Source organism: Eleginops maclovinus, chromosome 21, assembly GCF_036324505.1.
Source record: "Eleginops maclovinus isolate JMC-PN-2008 ecotype Puerto Natales chromosome 21, JC_Emac_rtc_rv5, whole genome shotgun sequence".
In the NCBI taxonomy this organism is placed as follows: Eukaryota; Metazoa; Chordata; class Actinopteri; order Perciformes; family Eleginopidae; genus Eleginops; species Eleginops maclovinus.
The window spans coordinates 4,414,582-4,435,075 of record NC_086369.1 but is presented as its reverse complement, the minus strand read 5'-3'; the positions used below and the strand labels follow the sequence as shown (position 1 = coordinate 4,435,075).

General features: G+C 40.4%; 1 pseudogene; it reads right to left on the bottom strand.

The window, feature by feature from the left end:
* Positions 1–19,747, bottom strand: part of LOC134858063 (collagen alpha-1(XVIII) chain-like) — a 54,305-nt pseudogene extending 34,558 nt beyond the window's left edge.
* Between the last annotated feature and the right edge of the window lie 747 nt (positions 19,748–20,494).

Below are 20,494 nucleotides of genomic sequence, written 5' to 3'. Positions count from 1 at the left end.
TGGGACACAGCCAGGCATATTTCCACAGGTAATTTCATTCATATTGGGATGAATCTCTCTCCACCCCTCTCTTCTCTTTTGAAGCCATCAACAGATTGTGTTTGACCTTGCTTATCGGTGGATGGCCGTTTTATAAACATGCAGGACTCATTTAAAAAGGAGCCAATCACTCTCAAGCGCACTGGCCATGGGGGAGTTTTTGGGGTATTTCCTGCAAATACGTTATGAGATCACTACATTGGGGATCTTTGAAAAAGAACATTTAAAATCAGGTTTCGCAAGAGCGTGTTTCCGTTGTTGCATGGCACATTAATCACTGGATTCTGAGTAGGTGTGCTTCACATTCATTCTTGTACTGTAGGTTGGTTATATAAACAAAGTAGTCCACATGCCGCAACTGAACCACAAAAATGTGCAAGTGTTACTGTCTGGAGGAGACATTTTTGTCTGCAATCATCTGCCGTTACCAACAACATCACCACCAATCAAATCTAAAAACTATCTGCAGGATTTCATAACCAATCGGTTTCCCCTGACAAATTATGCTGCTGGCTCAGTAATGCCGCTACGCAAAGAGCCAACCCTGACTCAACTAAAACTCTGCCCCTGTCCCCAGTTAACCCCAGTGCAGAGCTCCATACCCACAGAAAAGGACTAATTCAGCATTGGGCTAGGGGCCTGATTATTCAGACACAAGCTATTAGTTTCCTGGGAGGAAATAAAAGCAAACAAAGGACAAAACACAATTACCTCCTAGGGCAACGGGAAACGAATACTACACTTTTTTGGCAGTTGCCAAACCAGTTCAAATAATATAAGATCTGGAGAGCTGATTTTGAGAGGCTCTGGTCACAGATTAAGTAATCCAAAACTTTATGGTTACACTGCAAGACTAAAACAATGCTTCTTTGACAATTATGTTTTATAGCAATAATTGCATTTGTCCAATTACAATCACTTAGTTGCAAGTGTTAGAGCCAGAATCTCGAGAATCAACCAAAAAGGACTTTTAATTCCTTCAAATCACTTTCACTTGCAATTTGTGAGAGGCTGCTTTGAGATTAATTGGGAGCAACACATCACACTTATGGCCCAAACAGACACACCTCTTTGTGAATAAGTGACTTAAATCAAGCTCCAATCTGCCAATTTCTGCTCCAAGAAATGACTCGCTGTACCCACCGCAGCAACATGAGGTAGTGTGTACCGTCTCATCTTATTGATGCCAGCTGCAGACTCGAAACCACGAAAAGAGACTCCCAGATGTGAGGAGATGAGATGCATCATTTCCAGATTATGAGGGCTTTCATTCAATTGAGTTTGTACATTTTATGGACAGAGTTGAGAACTGTCCAGTCCGCAGTGTTCTACCTACTTTATTGCATATTATTTGTTGGACCTCCAACATATACTGGATGGATTGGTTGAGATCAATTGCTGGTTGGGAGGAAGTTAATGCCAAAAGACAATTTTATGCACCTGCTTCACTGTTGTCATGTTGGTGGTGAGGAAGCTGCTCCTGAAGATGAAGTTCAAAATGTATGAGTCAAGCTACAATAAAAGTATGGCTGTTTTAGCGGCTAAACTTCCAATAAGAAGTTGCCAAGAGGCTAACTTAAGCTCTTAATAGTGATGCCTTCAAAAAGAGAGCTGAAATTGAGGCTACGCAATGTTTTATAAATCATACAAGCATCACTAAGGAGTTCAACAGAAATCTGTAAGCCTAGGTCTTTGCCGGAAAAAGCCGGACATGCTTCTGAAAAGGTAGACTTAGTAGTGGTATCCCAGGCACATTTTTAAAGATTCAAAAGCTTTATTGTCATCTGCACAATAGCTGGATTGTTTTGGCAATGAAAATCTTAAGTACTTGGCTCCTCCAACAATGCCACATAAGTAATTATAAGACATAAAACATTTTTAATGGTGAAGGGATCCCGGGGAAGGCCCCAGAACCCACTTGAAGGATTATATATCCTATATGACCTGGAAATACCTCAGTATCACCCATGAAGCGCAAACACAAATATCAGAATTAAAGCAGTGTAGATGCAGAATGAAGATTGGGACAGCAACGCCCATTGTTGAGAAATCTCAGGGCCAAAGCAAGGAAGCTTTTCTGCTTTGCTTCAACAGGATCAAGTAGTTATTTGTCACAAAGTTGGACGTGTCTTCTTCCTCTTAATGGCTGCTGGGAATTCAAGCCTCCTTTTGAGAGTCTAGCTTTCTCTGGACAGAGTGCTTTCAATTTTCCTCTTGAGGCTCTCTTGTTAACTTCTTTGCACTTAGGTATTTTTTTTGCCAGTGGCCAAACCCAGTACCAAAATTGTAGTTTACAAGGACACACAGACAGAGAGCTTTGAAGCTTTACAGGTAGAGATTAACATCAGTATCAATGTATCTGCAACATATTTTGGCCCTGCATTAAACAGGCTGCACTTTCAGAAAACAGGTCAAGCAAGTAACATTTAAGTACAGCTAAAAACATTTTGGTCTGATTAGAAAAGCCAAAGGGGTTTGCTTATTCAAGAACCTCACATTTACAAGAAATCTTCAAAAATTGTCTTCATGCAGCTGACACAAAACTGCTGGTGAAGACGTTTGTTCACGATACAAGAGGACCAAATACATAACCTGGTCTTTGTATGGAACCAGATAGGAAATAAATGTTTTAAGGAAATACATCATCAGTGGCTTGGTTGAGGATTTGGCCAAAACTTATACCAAAATTGTAGTTAGTATGTGGATAAATAGTCAAAAGAGACCATAGAAGTTGAAGCTGCAACAATTAGTTAACTAGAACTCTTGCTTGATGCAGCTTTTAAAAAGCCTCTTTCTATAGCTCTGACACTGCCCTACACACACACACACACACACACACACACACACACACACACACACACACACACAACGGGAGCATTATGGGTGACAGGTAAAGTGAGGTCTGGACGGGGTAAAGGGGGCTGAGCGGTAAGCTGAGCGCATTCTTGTGTTTCATCCAAAATCCATCTTGGGAAAGCTGGGCTGGCTGTCTCTCAGTGAGCGCAGCAGCTTCTTCTCAGCCGGTGGTCTCACAGACGACTGTTCATGTAGCATAATGTATGCAGTGGAATCTGCTATTTGATCACTTGCAGTTTTGGTGCAAATGCAAACAGTTATCAGATGGTGTGAAGTATACATATGAACACATCACACAGTATGCACCATGTCAACACAAAGTGAACTTAGTACAGACACGTCCAACTTTTAACTCAATTTCAGAATTGAACTGTTACTCTTGTTTGATAGTTCCCAAAAGCAGCCGTGATTTGGTCTTTACTGAAACTGACACAGGCATCCTCTTTAAAAAACACACTATTATGTCTCCATGTTATTACTTAGTGGCCTCTAGTGGTAGACATGTGCATGTCCTCCTGGTTAGAAAGATCTTGTGAGCTAGCTTTCAGTTTCTGGTTGCCTTTATGTTGGAGAGCCGCAGGGGAGTACCCTCCTCATCCACCTCCATCCTTCTGTCTATGTCCTAAAAGCTCTGTATAGACACATTTTACAGGTATGCAACTTATTATGTGGCATTCACTCATATCTTTTGGTGTCTTTTGTACTATTTAATAACATACTGCTACTGTTATAGAACCCAGAGTCAGCTCCTGTGTTGCTCACTTTAAACTCTCTGAATATGTCTTGGAAACACAGCCGGCTGACGCTGCACTGGGCTTTAAGGGCAGCACTGCTGTAGGTTTCACAGAGGTCAAAGGTCTCAGAGCGACTCCAATAGACCGAGGAAGAGGAGCATTTAATGACTTCCTAATGACAACAGTGTAAGTGTAGCATCCAGCAGGAGAGGGGGGGGCGGGGAACTGCAGGTCAGGACAGGATAAGCTTGTAGTGATTTATGTCCATGATGTTAAACTATTTTGGACTGTTTTATTTCTAAACATGAACGGGCTGACTGTTACCGTGTTCAAATTTCTTCCATGCATCATTTTGCATTTCAAGTTGTTATTACAAATAATAATAATATGACGCATCATTAATCCCAAAGAACACATTTCTCATCAACAGTGGTACATTTACACTCAAAGAATTGTTACTTTCTACTAAAACTGGAAACCTGTAAAGGAATTCAATATTTTCTTGCAGATATGAAGTTGTTTTGGCGTTAGTCTGGACCAAAGCTCTCGATTGTGCCCATATAAGCCGAAATGGACAGGACTTGGGTTTTTTTCTGTGTCTGTACAAGCTGGCACGTCAAGGTTGCAGAGAGCCAAAGGCCAAATATCTCAGACGGTTAGGTCAGTATTACTCCTGTCTGTCTCACCAGAAACCCACACTGTATACATAGGCACATACACACTTCCTGCTTCTTCAAATTCTTATCTTCCATCTAAATATTGAGCACCAACTTGGCAACAGAACACTATTACCTTTGTAGAGGGGAATATTTGCCGGTGTTTTTTCTAAATGTGTTTAAACTTAAAGCCCCTTTCACTTTAAAGCACAACATCAGAGTTACATGCAGTTTTGGAGGTGCATGTTTTTGCTATAAAAAACACAAAAAGAGTTGAAGACGAAAACTGCATTCTCAAAAAACAACAACATCTGTATCAATGTAGATCCACCATGTTATTGCCAGTGCATTACGTAAGCAGCCTACCGATTGTATTTTCAGAATACAGATCATGCAGTTGACTTTTAAAGTGCCCTGGAGTAGAGCTAAACACATATCGGACTTATTAAACATGAGCCAAAAAAACGTTCACAATAAGTGTTGGGTTTGCTTATTCAAGAAAACGTCAAATTCATAAGAAGTCTTCAACAGTTTGATGAGTATCTATGCAGCTTACAGAAAACTGCTGGTGCAGGAATTCTTCACGGATATTATAAATAACACGAGAGGACCAAATACAACAGATCCACGTCTTTCTAGAGGATGGGAGAGGAAAGAGATTCTTAGGGAAACAAATGAGACGAGAATGAGGGTCTGGGTATTTGAACTCACAGGTATCACTTTTTTTTTTACCACTCATGCCTAATAGTGTTTCTGAAGTGAGTGTCCTTTACCCCGCCTTCAAGTTAATTAAAGCAGTTACAGGCTGGTGGTAAAAGCGGATGTCCACAGAGGTCAGAAGTCATGGGGCTCCGTGTAAACAGCACGTTGTTCGGCTTACCCCAAGCTGTGTTTAACCAGCTGTAGAAGCTGCACTCCGACCAAAGTGTCAGCAGAATGATGGGCTGACTGTTTTTGGCAGCTTGCCGCCACCGTGTCCAGACTTCAACGCATAACTTTTGGAGGGAAGGTGCTAGGCTTCTTTTGGGAAAAAGGTGGCGAGAAGATGAATTGGTGATTTATCAACTGAAGCTGAATGAGCAATAGGGTGCAAGACAGAAAAAGTAAAGAATGGGGAAAGGTGATAAAGTGAGAAGGTTAGATGCGATCAATCATCGATTAAAAAGAAAAGAATATTTAAAGATTTGTTCACACTTAATCAACACAGCGACTCAGGCCTTTTCACAAGGCTATGGCTCATCAAGGCTGATGTCAGAAGAGAGAAAAGGAGGAGGATAAGAATGGAAAAAAGCTGAGTTAGAACACAAGAGAAAAAGCTTGAACTGCAGTAAATGTGCTAAGGTGCAACTGAAGAACATCTGCATCTGAACATCACCCTGTGACCTTTTCATCTTCACCAATATCAGCTCCGCGAGCCATAGAGGAATCCCTTAAGATCCCCTTTCCTTATTTTCCACAGATGAATGCCAAGTCTTTGCTGTCAGGTTTGGCATGTTTGTATTCATCACATAGGAGATATACTTGTGCAGCTTATCCAAACTGTTCCTATAAAAGGAGGGTGGGGGGGGGGGGGGGGTGAGTGATACCATCTGCTTCAGCTCTGCAGTGGGAGTTATTCACTACAGTCAGCACAGAGGGCCCTCAGCCAATACATGCTTTCATTGAGTAAAGTGTGGACACTTCCACGGCGCCGGTTGACGGTCACTGTTTAAAGAGTCTGACCCAGATGAGAATAAGATAAATGACTTGAGATTATTGTGACTGCTCGAGTTAAAAATGATGTTTATTCTGCAAAAATATATGCACTTTTTTCATAGAGAAGAGAGTAGAGAAGCTTCGAGTAAGTGCTGCCCATAAAAAGGCAAAAGAAGATGATCTGGAATCCAGAATTCAACGCCCAAATGCTTCTAGTTATTGTGAAAACGTTTATGTCAGTGATGGCAATTATTCCACCTCCACCTGCTACTGCAAGAGATTTTTACTGTTGAGGCAAAGGCTGCATGATTTGGAGAAATGTGGATATTGCAAGGGTCTACATTGCAATTTCAATAAAACTTATATTCCCCTTTAAAAGATTGAATGATATATAGTGTGCTAATCCTACAGTGGATACACTTCTCCACAATAAAACATGTTTGTAAAAAAGTAATTCAGTTTATGGCTACTTTACAAATCACTTGTATTTACTGGTGGTAAACACAGGTGGGTTTACCAGGAAACGACCCCTGGGGCCAATGACCTACTTTGCATCTCAAGAATCAAAAAGGCAAACATTTCTTGGAATAAATAAAGGAAAAACTGCAACCTGCTTCCCAGATGGAGCTTACTCTACCATTTGAGTCTGATAGTGTACTGTTGCTTTTATGCTACTCGACTGACAAGTGATCTCCTGAGAAGTACAGTCAGAAAACCCTGCAGCAATCACTCCATTTCCCCAAACCTGCTGCCAGAATGATGCAGATTACAACTGTTCAACGTAATGCTGCTTTAACAAACCTCTGAGTAAATCACGGAAAAGTCCTCTTGCATACCAGCTGTCTTAACATGCATCAATTAGTTGCAGAATTAGGTCAAAATGAATGACCCCGATCCTTGACCCCAGTGTTGTACACCAACTGGGAACACTCAGCAGCTGTTAGCATCAGTGTGAGGCCAAAACCAGGTCAAGCTCATTGGCGTGTCTTTTTAAACTTGAAATTCCTCTTCTCTCTTTAAGTAATGTGTTCAGGCTTCTCAGGAATTCTCACGTGGAAGGGGAATGACATTTATTGAATAAGTTATTTACAGAGTGGCTGAATATTTATTGTCAGAGGAGTTGGACATGGGGCGGTACTTTTATTCAGTTGTCTGCAGTTCTAAAAAAGGATGCAAATGTAAAATCGACAGGATTCAGACAGTGCTTGGTGTATGAGTCAAACTTGGCCTGAATTTGACATGCAAGAAGAAGGTAGAAGGAGAGAAAACAGAAAGCACTGAGTGAAAATCAATAGAGACAAAGACATCATTACGGTGAGCTAGATATGCACGAAAGAGAGGTGGTAAAATATTAACAACCCTTATCAAAGGTATTTAAACTCTGAACGCGTAGACACTTCGATGTGCCAGCTTTTATTCACCTTGAAACGCTTAAAAAAGATTTGAACAGATGCCTTTACCGCATGTTCATATGCACTTTAAATTCAGTCATTCAAACGACAATTGGAAGAGGAGAAATAAAGGGTCTTGGTTTATAAAACACACATACAAATAGCCAAGGTCTCTGCTCCATCTGCTGCGCCGCATGATGGACACATCAGCATTGTTGTTACAGTCAAGGTTAGAAGCTTCAAACATGATCTTATCTGCAGTATTCACACTGTTTCCATATAACTCCACAGAGAACATCTTTGTGTATCAGAGACGCTCGGAGTCATCTTCACTTTAGCCATTTGACATCTCTACAGCAAATGTGAAACAAATGGAGTAAAAGACACAATGTTTTATTTTATATTACTGGCACACTTTATCATGTTGGGTATATATTTAAGAGTGAGTGGCAGACTTGGAAAGGAGCCAGCGAGGTCTGCCTTTCCAGAGATGTCTCTGCTTTATTTGATGTTGCAGAGAAAAGACAGAGCATGAGGGCAGGGCGTCCGGTAAACTCTAGTAAGTAAGCACTGGGATTCAGCTCCTTTCTCATTCTAATGGTGAATTCTGTTGACATGTTTTGACCACAGAATCAACACCCTCAACTGCTGAAGACTAGCAGGGGTGTACTGGGACCTGTTGAAGAAAATCACTGCTAAACTACAGTATGGGTGCTAGAGCAAAAGTATTGGACATGAAGCCTCAGTATCAGTTACTTTAAATGAAAAAAAGGGTAAATTTTCAAGCTATCGTTTCCATTCTTTCAAGTCCAGACTTTATGAAACCTTGAAGAGCAGGAAAAAGCCTTTTCCAAAAAAAGAGGCAACTTGTATTGATGATGCATGCCTATCGTTAAAATAAAAGCTTGTTTTTGTTCCAGCTGAGTGGACTTTAACTGCTGCAAGGGCACAAAACTGTCAAGTCATGGAAATTAAACTGTAATTCTTCACCTCGGGAAACACCCTCTACCTCTTTCTTCTCTTTAATCATTAATCGTCTTTCCCAAATGAGCGGTTTGATTTACCACTATCGTTTATGTAACCTAATCCAGAGGAAAATGTTACGACGCCACCTCAAAGCCGGGCTGAAGACTAAGGTCTGCAGGCACATGTGTGTATGAGTGTGTTAGTTCTTGCATGGGTGTAAAGCTTTCCAGATTTAGACGCTGGCCTCCGTCATCCTATAAGGAGGAGGTTGCACTTAGCTGTTAGCCTCCATAAAAAGCTTCACCAAGTACCTGCTGGCAGCATGACAGACTCTTTGATCCTGGACTTCTGACCTGCATTTCCTCATCGGGAGATAATTAACAGCTTGATTCCCTACACATAAAGTATCCTAGAAATCTGATAACCAGGATGTCCTTAATCTTTCTCAATTAGTTCATTATGACATCAGCTAGCACTTTAGTTTTGGAGATGTTAGAAGACGCAGTTGTTTTGTTTGTTTTCTGTTTCTCCAATTAAAACTGTTTCCAAAAACCCTTCCAAACTAAATTGGTTCCATCCCCTTTTACTGACAATGAATACAAATGGCTAATAATCAAGATGCTGAGAGTTGGCATTTCAGTTGAATTGAGAGAACATTTTAATTCACATCTTTTACATTTCTTCTTTTCTTCGGTTAAAGATGACTGTTGCTGCTCAACGAACATACAAGAAGCATGTTTCTGAAACCACAGTATGACCACCTCGGTCATAATCCTGACAAAAACCATGTTCACTTGAGAGCTCCAGGGTTACAAGACAATCCAAGGCTGTAATAATAGTAATAACCGTGTTACTGCCTGTCCCCTTCTTCTGGGTCCAGACCCTTACGTCTTCATTGCATCATCTGCTGGAAACTGTACTGAAGGTCTTAAAGCCCTCAGCAGACTTCATATCAGAGCAGGGGTGAGCTGTTTTAAAAGCTTGCCATCAAAAACATCTTCTCTGGGAGTGAGATCAGGAAAAAGAAGAATAAATGCTGCTGAGTTTACCACTATAATACATGTTAATACTAGTTTATGTGCAATCCTCTATTTACAGCCAATCTAACAAATCTTTAAATGATCCCATCTTTAATCCAGCAACCACCAAGATTAAACTGCTTCTTCACAGTAGCTCCTCCTTAAATGGTCTTAAATTGCTGCAAACTCAGGCATTGATTACCAGCCCAGAAATATATCAGCTTAAGTGTTGCTTTGCTGTGTGCAGGGTAAATTGGACCAGAGTTCATATTTCATATCTGCTGCCAGTGGAGAGTTATCAAATCCAGGGTTTCCTGCAGAAGGCAGGAATCTCCTCCGGCAAGAAATACATCACATCAAATTGATTCTCTTAACTTTAGGCCCGGTTGCCAGGTTTGAATAAGCTGCAGAACTTTGCTGAGGACGCCATTGTTCAAATGCAATGACAAAAAATGTGTATTGGGAGCTGCAAGCTGATTTAGAAGGTCATTTGTAAGCAGAGGCTTTGGAAAAGTGTATGTTTGGCACTAAATATATCATAGAGTAGACCATATATCTGTAAGGACTGCTTGAAAAATACAATACAGTGCCAGAGGTTCTTTGGCAGGATTACATACATGAATCGATGGAAGAGGCATTTGATATGTATTAGAGCATCAGTTCATAAATATCTAGGGTGCCAAGAAGGAACTTGTACATCTGTAATGGATTAAAGAATGAAAGTATTAGAGTTGACCAGTTTTAAACTGCGTCTCCGTATCGATGAAAACCCTATGCTCACCAGATAAACCACAGACAATTCTACCCGTGTTTCATTGCAGTTAAACTCATGTTTCTGCTTGCCAGATACAAGCTTCTAAACACCATGATTTTCCATTAAAATGACTGCCTAAGCTCACTACACTGCCAAGTTTCAGTCACGTTCTATTGGTACTACAGAACCATGAGGGAAGTAGCAGTTAGTAGTAGTTTTTGGAAAGGCAAATAACTTGTAACCAGGACCACTTATGGTAAATAAACAGCTCTAAATTCGGCTCATTATGTCAGTTCCTAAATGCAAAGATAAGAGTCGCCATGACTCTGGGGTGCTGGAAATAAGCCGCTGCAACAGAATGATAAACGCATTTTTTGGAAAGCATTCACTAAATAAGGACTGAACTACTCTTGTGTCTTGGGGACGTTGGAAACAGATTTGTTTGTCTCTACACTTTGATAAAAGGGGCCATTAGAAAAGCACATACGGTGGTCTTTGTCATTCTGATCCAATTTGGATGACTTAATCCAAGAACTGGACCATCATGTTTCATCAACATATTCCTGCAATGAGATGATACTTAAATCTTAGATTTTCTTTTCACCATTTTGTTTACAAAGTGGGATATAATCAAAATCACATCTCTGGCCACTTTAGCTCCTTAGAGCCTTTCAGATTCATCACAGGCTGAAGTCTAACTTTGACAGTGATGAAAAAGAGCAGGGAAATGAAAAACACCCTGCCTCTCATAAACATTGAAGCTGTAGGATGGATTCAGGATCCCTTTGGGAAACCTTGGTGAGCTGTTTTGTCCATTTTGAATGAGTGTTTTTATTCCAAAACATGGACAAGTATAATTACAGAGACCTCAACAGCTCACGACACGTCATTACATCAGAACACATCCCTATTCCAACACATACTATCCAGAGCCATATAAAACACATCCATCTACTCAGTGCACCAATTCAGAGCCCAGCAGCAGCAGCAGCAGCAACGGCGATGCTATGAGTAACGAAATTATAGGATGAGTAGCGAGACAGGTGATTATTGACCAAATAAGAGAGAAAACAACAGCAAATTCATTACGTCAGGCAATGAAAAATGAAGAAAGGTAGTGCGGATGTTTGTTGATATTGACTGAGACCATGGTGGGATTTTCAGGAAGTGGCTTGGCAGTGTGCTCAAAAACAATGCAGCTGCGGACCAGCTGAGCACACACACAAACAGGGACAGGCACAAACACACACATGCCACAAAAAACAACACTAATCCCACCTCCCACTGGGAAACAATCTACAGATGCTCTTCAGGGAATCTTTTTATTTCCCTCTTGGTATGTTCTCCCCCTGTATTCACTTAAAGCTGCAAAAGATAAAAGGGTTCATTACAAAATTATAGCAACTCTAGTAAGTCTGTATTTTCTTACATGCTATTTCATGTATTTCAGGTGGTCTTTAAACAACAACGAAAGATAGGTAGATTTCAAAGTCTGTGGTCCAAAGTTTGCACACGAAACTGTCTTTGAAGTATGTTGCTTTGTTTGCTGATGACCAGAAGTCATCCATCAGATGGACACAGGACAAAACCAGAGCCATTTACGGGGTCAAGGTTAGGAAAACATACCATTGTTAGGAACCTGCTGTTAGCTTGTGGGAGACGTACGTGTTTGCATAGACGCTATTTAAACCCAGTTTAAACCATTCAACATACTAGGCAACATAAAAAATGACGACCTAGACGACTATGCAACCCTGTCCAACCCTTTGGTTGCGAAATGAGGTGCTGCAGCCATTTGCAGATGATTAGCTCACTTCTAGGAAAGATTGTCATGGTTCAAATAAGGTGTTACCTTTAGTCAAGTAGTAACAGGGTGGAACACTTCCTTCTCTTTGACACTAACTTTCCTGTTTAGATGCAACCCACGGATCAAACACCCAGAGGTCACTAATCAAAGGAGGGCAAAGTAGTAGAGAAAAAAAAGTAAGCTTTCATAAATCTGTTCACGCAACAGACACCTGCTCGTTTCTAGCCCGTCTTCCCGACCTGACAGACATTTTCCAGACTGTTAGATATTCCATATTTTCACCCATCAGGCTTCTGTGGTGCAGAAGCCAAGAAAACCGGGCCGCTCCCAGAAAAACAAACAAACTAATTCACTCCAGTAAATGGCAGTTTTGATGCACTTCTAATCCCATCGGACGACAACGTGACGTAATTACCTAAAGGAATGCAGGAAAGCTCATATGTTGTATCATTTTATCCAGTAAAATGTCCTCATCGTACTGAGGATGCACTGTGCCATGCCCTTGACAGCTGTAACCATGTTTATGTGCTGTAATGTTCCAACACTCAGCTAAAGAGAGGCATTTTCTTTTCATCCTGCCTCACACTCTCTCAAAACGTCAACGGGCACAGCGTATGATTGGCCATTAAACAGCTTTATATGAGAAACTGGGAGCCCTGCTCAGTGGGTGTTCAGGGGATAGAAAGCATTTCAGTTACACTTTTTCTTGCTGGTGTTGGAATGTATTAAAACAATTTGCTATCCTCAAAAAAAACAAGCCTGCTCCTCTAAGATTTGCTAAATAAATCCACCAATTTAAACCTCTGCAGCAGAGTTGACCTACGGCCTGTGTGGATGGTTATTATGGTAAAAAAAAGAAGTTGCAAATGAGACATGGAGTTTTGTTCCCGCAGGTTTAATGCAGGCTCGGTTTTGGTTCTGTATTTGCAATATAGGCCATCAGTAGTTCTCCCTCGATAAGAGTATGGGCACTTGACAATTTAAGTAAGATGAGGGAGTATCCAATGCATCAATGCTATGGAGCCTTTTTTTTTGTACAATCAGTCTATGAAAGGCAATATAAAAGCAGAAGAATCTAAATGATGGATAAACAAACCCATACAGATACATAATCACATAGATGTCTCACATTATCGAATTAAAGTCCCCCTGAATCCAAAATGATTTTTAGATCATTGTGTATGACTCTGGTTGTTGTTAGGTATGTTTTCATAATGATATTTTTAGTGATTTTAACTTCCTGGAAACAACAAAAATGTTGATGACTTGTATGCTTTGTTTCCCTATATGAATCTTTGGTCAAATCCGCTAGCTTAAGAAAAGGTGGAGGAGTCCGGGTCTGCCAAGTTGGGTATTTGGGCGGCATAACACACATTCAGTGTTATTGGCAACAGTGAACGGTAATAAATATCCATGACAAATCCCTCAGTAGCTCTCTGTGTTTACAGGAAACACAGAATCCAATTGCCCTCTGCTAGACGTTCCATGAGAACCTTGCATGGAAAGACAGCATAACTCAAAATAAGCAGCAGAAAGGAGTCCAAGTGCTCTTCCTTCAAACATCATTTTGAAGGCCATGGAAAGAAATAAGTCATCCACATCAAACGTAGTGCTCAGGACATTCAGTGAAAGTTCTTTCATGGCCAACGCTTTGATTTCAATGAGGGATAACTGATGTTAAGGTCAAATGAATTGAGGTTGAGTTAAGATATGTTATCTGCAGAGTCTGAATCTTTCTATCATCTATTAAAAATCCTTACATATTCACTTGGAATGAAAATAGAATAGACAGCAATATAATATAAGAGTACAAAGGATGGAGGTCAAAGTGACATTTGGCGTCACACATCTCCCCTCCCACACCCTGTGCATCCTACACTTCATACTTCCTGCGTTTGTTTTCTGGTTTCATGCTATGAGGAAACTTATTCATCTCCTCCAACTCTGTCTGTGTCCAGGACTCAAAAAATGGCTTGTTTTGTACAGGACAAATTTAGCAATTCCTGTTTACCCTCCAGGATAACGCACATGTTTTTATTTTAGGGTTTGTTTTAGATTATTTGCAGATATAAAACATTGGGATGCAGAAAGTCTGGAGCAGCATTCCTTAAAGTGTTTAGTGAGCAGAATTACTAATCAACGTTGACAGCTGTATTTAAGTGCTTTTACATGTCTGTTGTTGTCTTTATGGAGGTTTTTTACGAGTTAAAAAAAACAACGCAAATCAAGTTCCACAAAATTGGAAGTCACAAACAACAACATCTGAATAAATTATAAGTGAAAGAAATGAATCAGGAGCCAAATGAAGAAAGCAGATGACAAATTGGATGATACTTAGAAGTTAGTGAAAGTAAACAGGAATAGTCTGGGATGCAGATATTATATAACAAACACAACCTGCGGCACATCTGGAGTCAGTTAAAACTCGCTGACACATGGAGGAATAAACAGCGCCATGAGGAGCTTGTGTCACTCTACCAAGAAACAACAAACAAGTATAAATACAGTTAAAGACAAACTAATTAAAAAGCAGTAAAAGAAAGAGTTTTTCTGCCAAGCATGGTTTTGAATGTTTGAGGTTTAAAATGACTCTATACCAAAGATATCAAGGCTTACTCTTTGGACATCTTTTGGTTAACTTTCCAGTTTTGATGGCAAGAGAAGATGCGGTTTAGTCTTTGAAAACTACAGATAATATTGACAGATAAAAAGGACAAACAGTTTTATGCTTAGCTCAGATGATCCTGGCTTTTCGACCCTGATTCAAAATGTTGAGAGAGACGGCTCTTTATTTTTGTAAAAGGAAAGTCTGAGCTCCAGCCATTCCTCTTGCTTTCTCTATGCTTCAGCGCATTGTTAGGGCATACACCAAAGGAATATGCTGTAAATCAACCTTCAATCATAAGGGATATCACGACGGCACGGAAATGTGGTATATTGTATTTGTTAAAGCTACACTGCCCGGCCAAAAAAAAGGTCACAAGCCTGTGGGGGGGGCAGTGCTATGATCTGGGGTTGCTGCAGTTGGTCTGGTCTAGGTTCAGCAACTTTCCCAAAGAATGAGGTCAGCTGACTACCTGAATATACTGAATGACCAGGTTATTCCATCAGTGGATTTTTTCTTCCCTGATGGCACGGGCATGTTCCAAGATGACAATGCCAGGATCCATCGGGCTCAAATTGTGAAAGAGTGTTTCAGGGAGCATGAGACATCACAGAGTCCAGACCTGAACCCGATTGAGAATCTTTGGGATGTGCTGGAGAAGACAGTGGTCCGAATCTCCCATCATCAAGACAAGATCTTGGCGAAAAATGAATGAGCTCGTGGAAACGATGCCACCGCGAATGCGTGCCGGAATCAAAGCTAAAGGTAGTTCAACGAATATTAGAGTGTGTGACCTTTTTTTTGGCCGGGCAGTGTAGTTTGTCAGTGAAGGAATTTGGAAATAGCCCATCTGTTCACTCACCTGCAATATGTACCCGAATTATTCTTGAGCCAAACACAGGAAATGTTCTGTCACTGCACGTGATGAAAGCATCAGCTTTATAGTAAAACATGAGAACACATATTTTTCTGTTATGGTTTTCTATCCTACATTTAACTTTTCATGTGAGCATCTGCTAACCGTCTAGGATTTACACATTATTTAAACCATTACATCATAAAACAGTCCACTTGTACATTTGACATGCAGAGTATAAATCATACAGTCGATGGTATAAACACATCTGCATGGGCAGAGAAACATCTGGCCACTTGAGTCCAGTGTTAAGTGAGTTGTCATGATGTCCTTTGGTTGTTTTTCTAAATTGATGACAGCTTTGGTGCTCGGTGCTCATTGTTGTGACCGTTTCCTGCTGAGTATCATGTGTGCCAAGCGAAATAAAAAGGATCTTTCCTACCCTGGGTATAAGGTGACTCACTTGTGTGTTACATCATGCGCTGGATGGAAACAAACTGGACATAAGTTTATAGGAAAATGCCACACACTTTAAAAGTCTCCTATGTTTCGTTTGCTCATTCGTGAAATCATTGTTGGACAGCACTGAGAATCCTACAGTCGAAATTACACTTTTAATCAAAACCTTACAGGCTGTCCAGATGACCTACATCCAATTGAAGCCAAACCAGTCTGGTTAAGTCAGGAATTGAGAACTAATTGAAGGTTTTACACATTACTTCTTATACTCCATGTCGTCTTTCTTCTGCTGACAAATCTAAAAGAGCTGATGGTTAATTACAAATCCACTTGTAACGGTGGTTTCCTTAAAAAGGTGAAAGACTCTCATCTAGATTCATGTCACTTTTTCCCCATATTGTGTCTGAACAGTACAGAAATGCTGTGCTGAATTTCTAAGTTGATTTAGGACTGATATTGAGGGAACGTTGGGGAAGATGAACGATGATCCTGCTTGCAAGTCGAGCAGGAAAAAAGTAGTGGGGGGGGGGGGGGAGTAAAAAAAAGAGCAAACACTCAGTTGACCTTCCCTGAACAAACAACTGAGAAAAACAGGAAAATAAAGAGTCCTTTGAAGGCAGCCCAGATGTGGTTTACCTTTAGTCAGATACAACCTGAGCCCATTTCATTATTGATTTCATTTTTGATGTCAATTCTCAATGAACATGAAGCCCATCTTGAATCACTTTCAAGTTAAAGTTCACCCTTTTTACGGCCTGATTCTTTGTCTGGAAACACCCTTCATTCTCTACAGGGATCTCCAAGGACATCATCACAATCATCCTCAACCTTCTCCTCGTGATTCTCCTCCTTATCGCCACATTCTCTGAGACTCACATCAGCCGCCACATCATCACACTCATTATCCCTAATAGCCCGCTGTGTCCCGTTGTTCCATCAACATAATTAAAACCATCATAATTTGTGAATAATTACCATGTGTACAGCAGATGTGTGTATTTGTTTGGTGTGTTTGGTATACAGTAAAGGCGTATGTGTGTATGAATGTGTGTGCACAATTAGCATGTCAGGCTAAAGATGGTTTATTGTATACTCAACATATTGCTCGTCTGTAAAGATTAAAAGCAGCTAATACCCAGAGTATGCTTTCGTGATTCTTCTGTACTATTAGTTAATGAAAAACTAAAGCTTTGATTAAGATGCCTTCACAGCACGGACCAATGCCATTTATTACGTTGTTACTTGTTTATGTAATTTTTAATATCTACTGAAATATATTCGACTGCAATGGAACAATTCTTACTTTATTAATGTGTTTGTATACCAATTGATTAGGCTACTCTTATTCTTCATTAGTTCACTTACTTTTTTCTGGTATCATCTGCAGCCAGCAGCCTGTGCAATGTAAATGAATATTTATTTCTTATATTTGTCATGTAATTAAATCATTATTATTCATCTACATAGCCCTCATTCATAGCTCTATTGAAACGTATATCCATGAATTTATTGAAGTATCCCATCACTTATTCTGCTTATGTATACTTTCTTTCTTTCATTATTTGTATCATTATCATTCAGACAATTACAGAAGATAATCCATTAACTATGTTAAGGTGTATACACACACAGCCAAGCATACAAAACCATTTCAAAACTGCAGATTTGGACTTTAAACAAAGCATCTGTATTTGTTCTGGCATCTCTCAATTCTGATGCATAACAAAAAATAGTACACACACGCACACACACACACACACACACACACACACACACACACACACACACACACACACTTAGTAACAGACACAGCAGAAAGTGGCTGCATTTCCCACAAAGGGAAAGGATTATATTAGCTGTATTTCAACAATCGTGCACAGAAATGTGAATGTTGCCACGGAGACAGCTCTGTTTTCAAGAATATTTACAGCTGGAAATATTTGTCCCTGGTGCTCTCTTACTCTCTCTCTCTCTTTGGCAAGTAACCCAGCATGCATGCAAACACACACACACTCTTTTCCCCTTCCTCTTGAAAGAGTGAATCATAGCAGAGGATTATGAACATGGCAAAAGCACAAACAGCCTCTGCAGAGGAGAAACTGGACCGTAAAATCACCCTTAAAAAGACTACATGAACTGAGCTCCACCTCCTCACACACATCCATCATCAAGTTATGCTGTTCTGCAAACATTTACTTCTACAACCACTTTTGAGTAAAAACTCATTCCTTCAAGATCATATTTCCCTCAGTATCATAATTGGGGACAGGGTTTTATAGCTAAGCGGTTCCCCTCCTGAGCCAAAGTGGTGTTTAATCCAAGATGTCAGACTCACACAATTAAGCTCCATGGGGTCCACATTAACTAAAGAGAACCCGTAATTATTTCACTGGGCCCACACAATGCTGCTTTTGTGACATGGAGCTCCTTGTGGTGATCATAGATCAAGATACACACACACACACACACACACACACACACACACACACACACACACACACACACACACACACACACACACACACACACACACACACACACACACACACACACTTGCAAATGCCAATCTGGATTCCAGCACACTGACGAAGGCAGTAATAGCATATTAGCCTTGTCTGAAGGCCAGCATGAAAACTAATCAAATGATGCTTTGACATAATTGAAATGAACTTCATCTCAGGAGAGCCCTTTCCAACACACTCAGTAGCATTACATCATCTTTACTACCTTCCTTTATTATGCAGTGCTACTGATTGCCTGTCTGTCAGTGTGCACATTGTGAGGTTTTGTCTGTTTCCAATTGCGATGGAAAAGAGAAGTTCTTTTTGCACTAATTGGGACCATGTTGAAGAATACTGATTGATCCATTCATCATGGAGAAAATCTAGATTTAAGCTGTGAAAACAGACTGCAAAGCTCTGCATGAACTCTGAGAAACACATCAGTCAAGATATAATTGAAAACATCATAGAGCATAGAGGCCGGCAGGTATCCTTCTTAAGGGGTTTAAAGGTCATCAAGTTCATCTGAAAACAATGGCTCCCAAAAATTGGAAAAGTTTGGGGGTAGCCATGTTTCACTTTAATGCTCCCAGTATAAACAGAGACTTTGGACATAGTCCTATGGGATGAACTGATCTTATCAAATGGGGGTCTAATGCATCTATACCCTCAAAGTAAGGCTTAAGACTTTCCCATGGTCTGGAGTATATTGGCACTTTATTATCCTCATGACAGTTGAAAGTCAAAATGTCCAAATTGTGTTATTGTTTCAGTATCACTCCATAGGGACTAAATGTTTGTGTATTTGTACTACTGAATATTGAGAACTAGAAATAGAGAAACTGTCTTGCCTTTCTCCATATTTTGTAAGCAACATTCCTCTAAATACATTTCAATTTAACTCAACATTCATTGAGTTATGAACTTCCTATGAAAGCACACCAGTCTTGTCGTAAAGTAAGCACCTTTCTCAAAATATCTTCTTGAGCCTCAATGTAACACATTTAGTTTCCAGGAGCAGAGCGCAACAGTTTCACCATTCATTCATATTCAGCAGATGAGAAGTCATGAGCCAGCAGAAAGTTCTCCAACAGCAGAAGAAAAAACACATGAACCAGCAATGAGAGACAAACACAGAGAGCACATACCTTCCAACAGCTGAGCGGAGGAGCGATGGCTGCAGAACCGGAGCACTAGTAGAAATAATCCAAAAAACCAGGGAGGAATGCTGTAAAAAGAAGAAGAAGAGTTAGGAAACTGACTTAAAACTACTTCTTTACTGGGAACAAAGTGCCTTTCATTTACCGTGAAGTCATCTTCAGTGACGGTAAGCTTAGATCCAAACTAAAGTCGTCCTGTTCATGTGGGATAGCCCTGGTAAGAGAGAGAGAGATGGAGCTCACTCTGCCTGTCCCTCTCACTCACTCCGAACTAAAAGCCTCACACTCTCTCCTCCTCCTCCTCCTCCTCCTCTTGCTCTGTCCTCTCTCTCTTTCTGGTTCACAGTCAAACAAAGGCAGCTTCAGTGATTCGGACTCAAGGGGCCCTCGCAAAAACTGAAATCCGACTCCGCGTGTCTCTCTGTGGACCACCGCTTTTCTAATCTCGCGCTCCCCTTCAGACATCGCAACTCGAAATACAAATTAACACACTCCAGTTAAGTCCTCCTCATTGGTGTGGTTTCTCTCACCTTCGCGCTTTAAAAGCACTTTTCTTGTGTGGCCTTGACCTATATTAGAGGAGGTGTTTCAGAGGCTGTAGCATCAAGACCAAATCTTACAGACAAGAGTCATCATTGGATCAAAGTAAATATTCAAACAATTAAAAACAAAAGCTCATCTTATCACTGGCATTACAGGAATATGTTTCCTTCATTACAACCCAATCCATAATAAACTGCTTTATGTCAATTCCAAATTTTACGTTTGCCAATTTAGCCTGTTCCACGTTTAAAGCAACCCTAAGGTACTTGTACTCTGTTGCAACAAACCCAAACTTCAGTGTTATGCAACAAAAATCAAAGTATGTCATCCTGAGAACTACTTTTAAGCTGCTCCCTTGAAAGAAACAGAATTGGAAAACCTAACAAATGCATTTCATGAATTAGAAAAAGTAAACCCCACTATGGTAATGCGTTTTCCATGAACTAGGAGAAT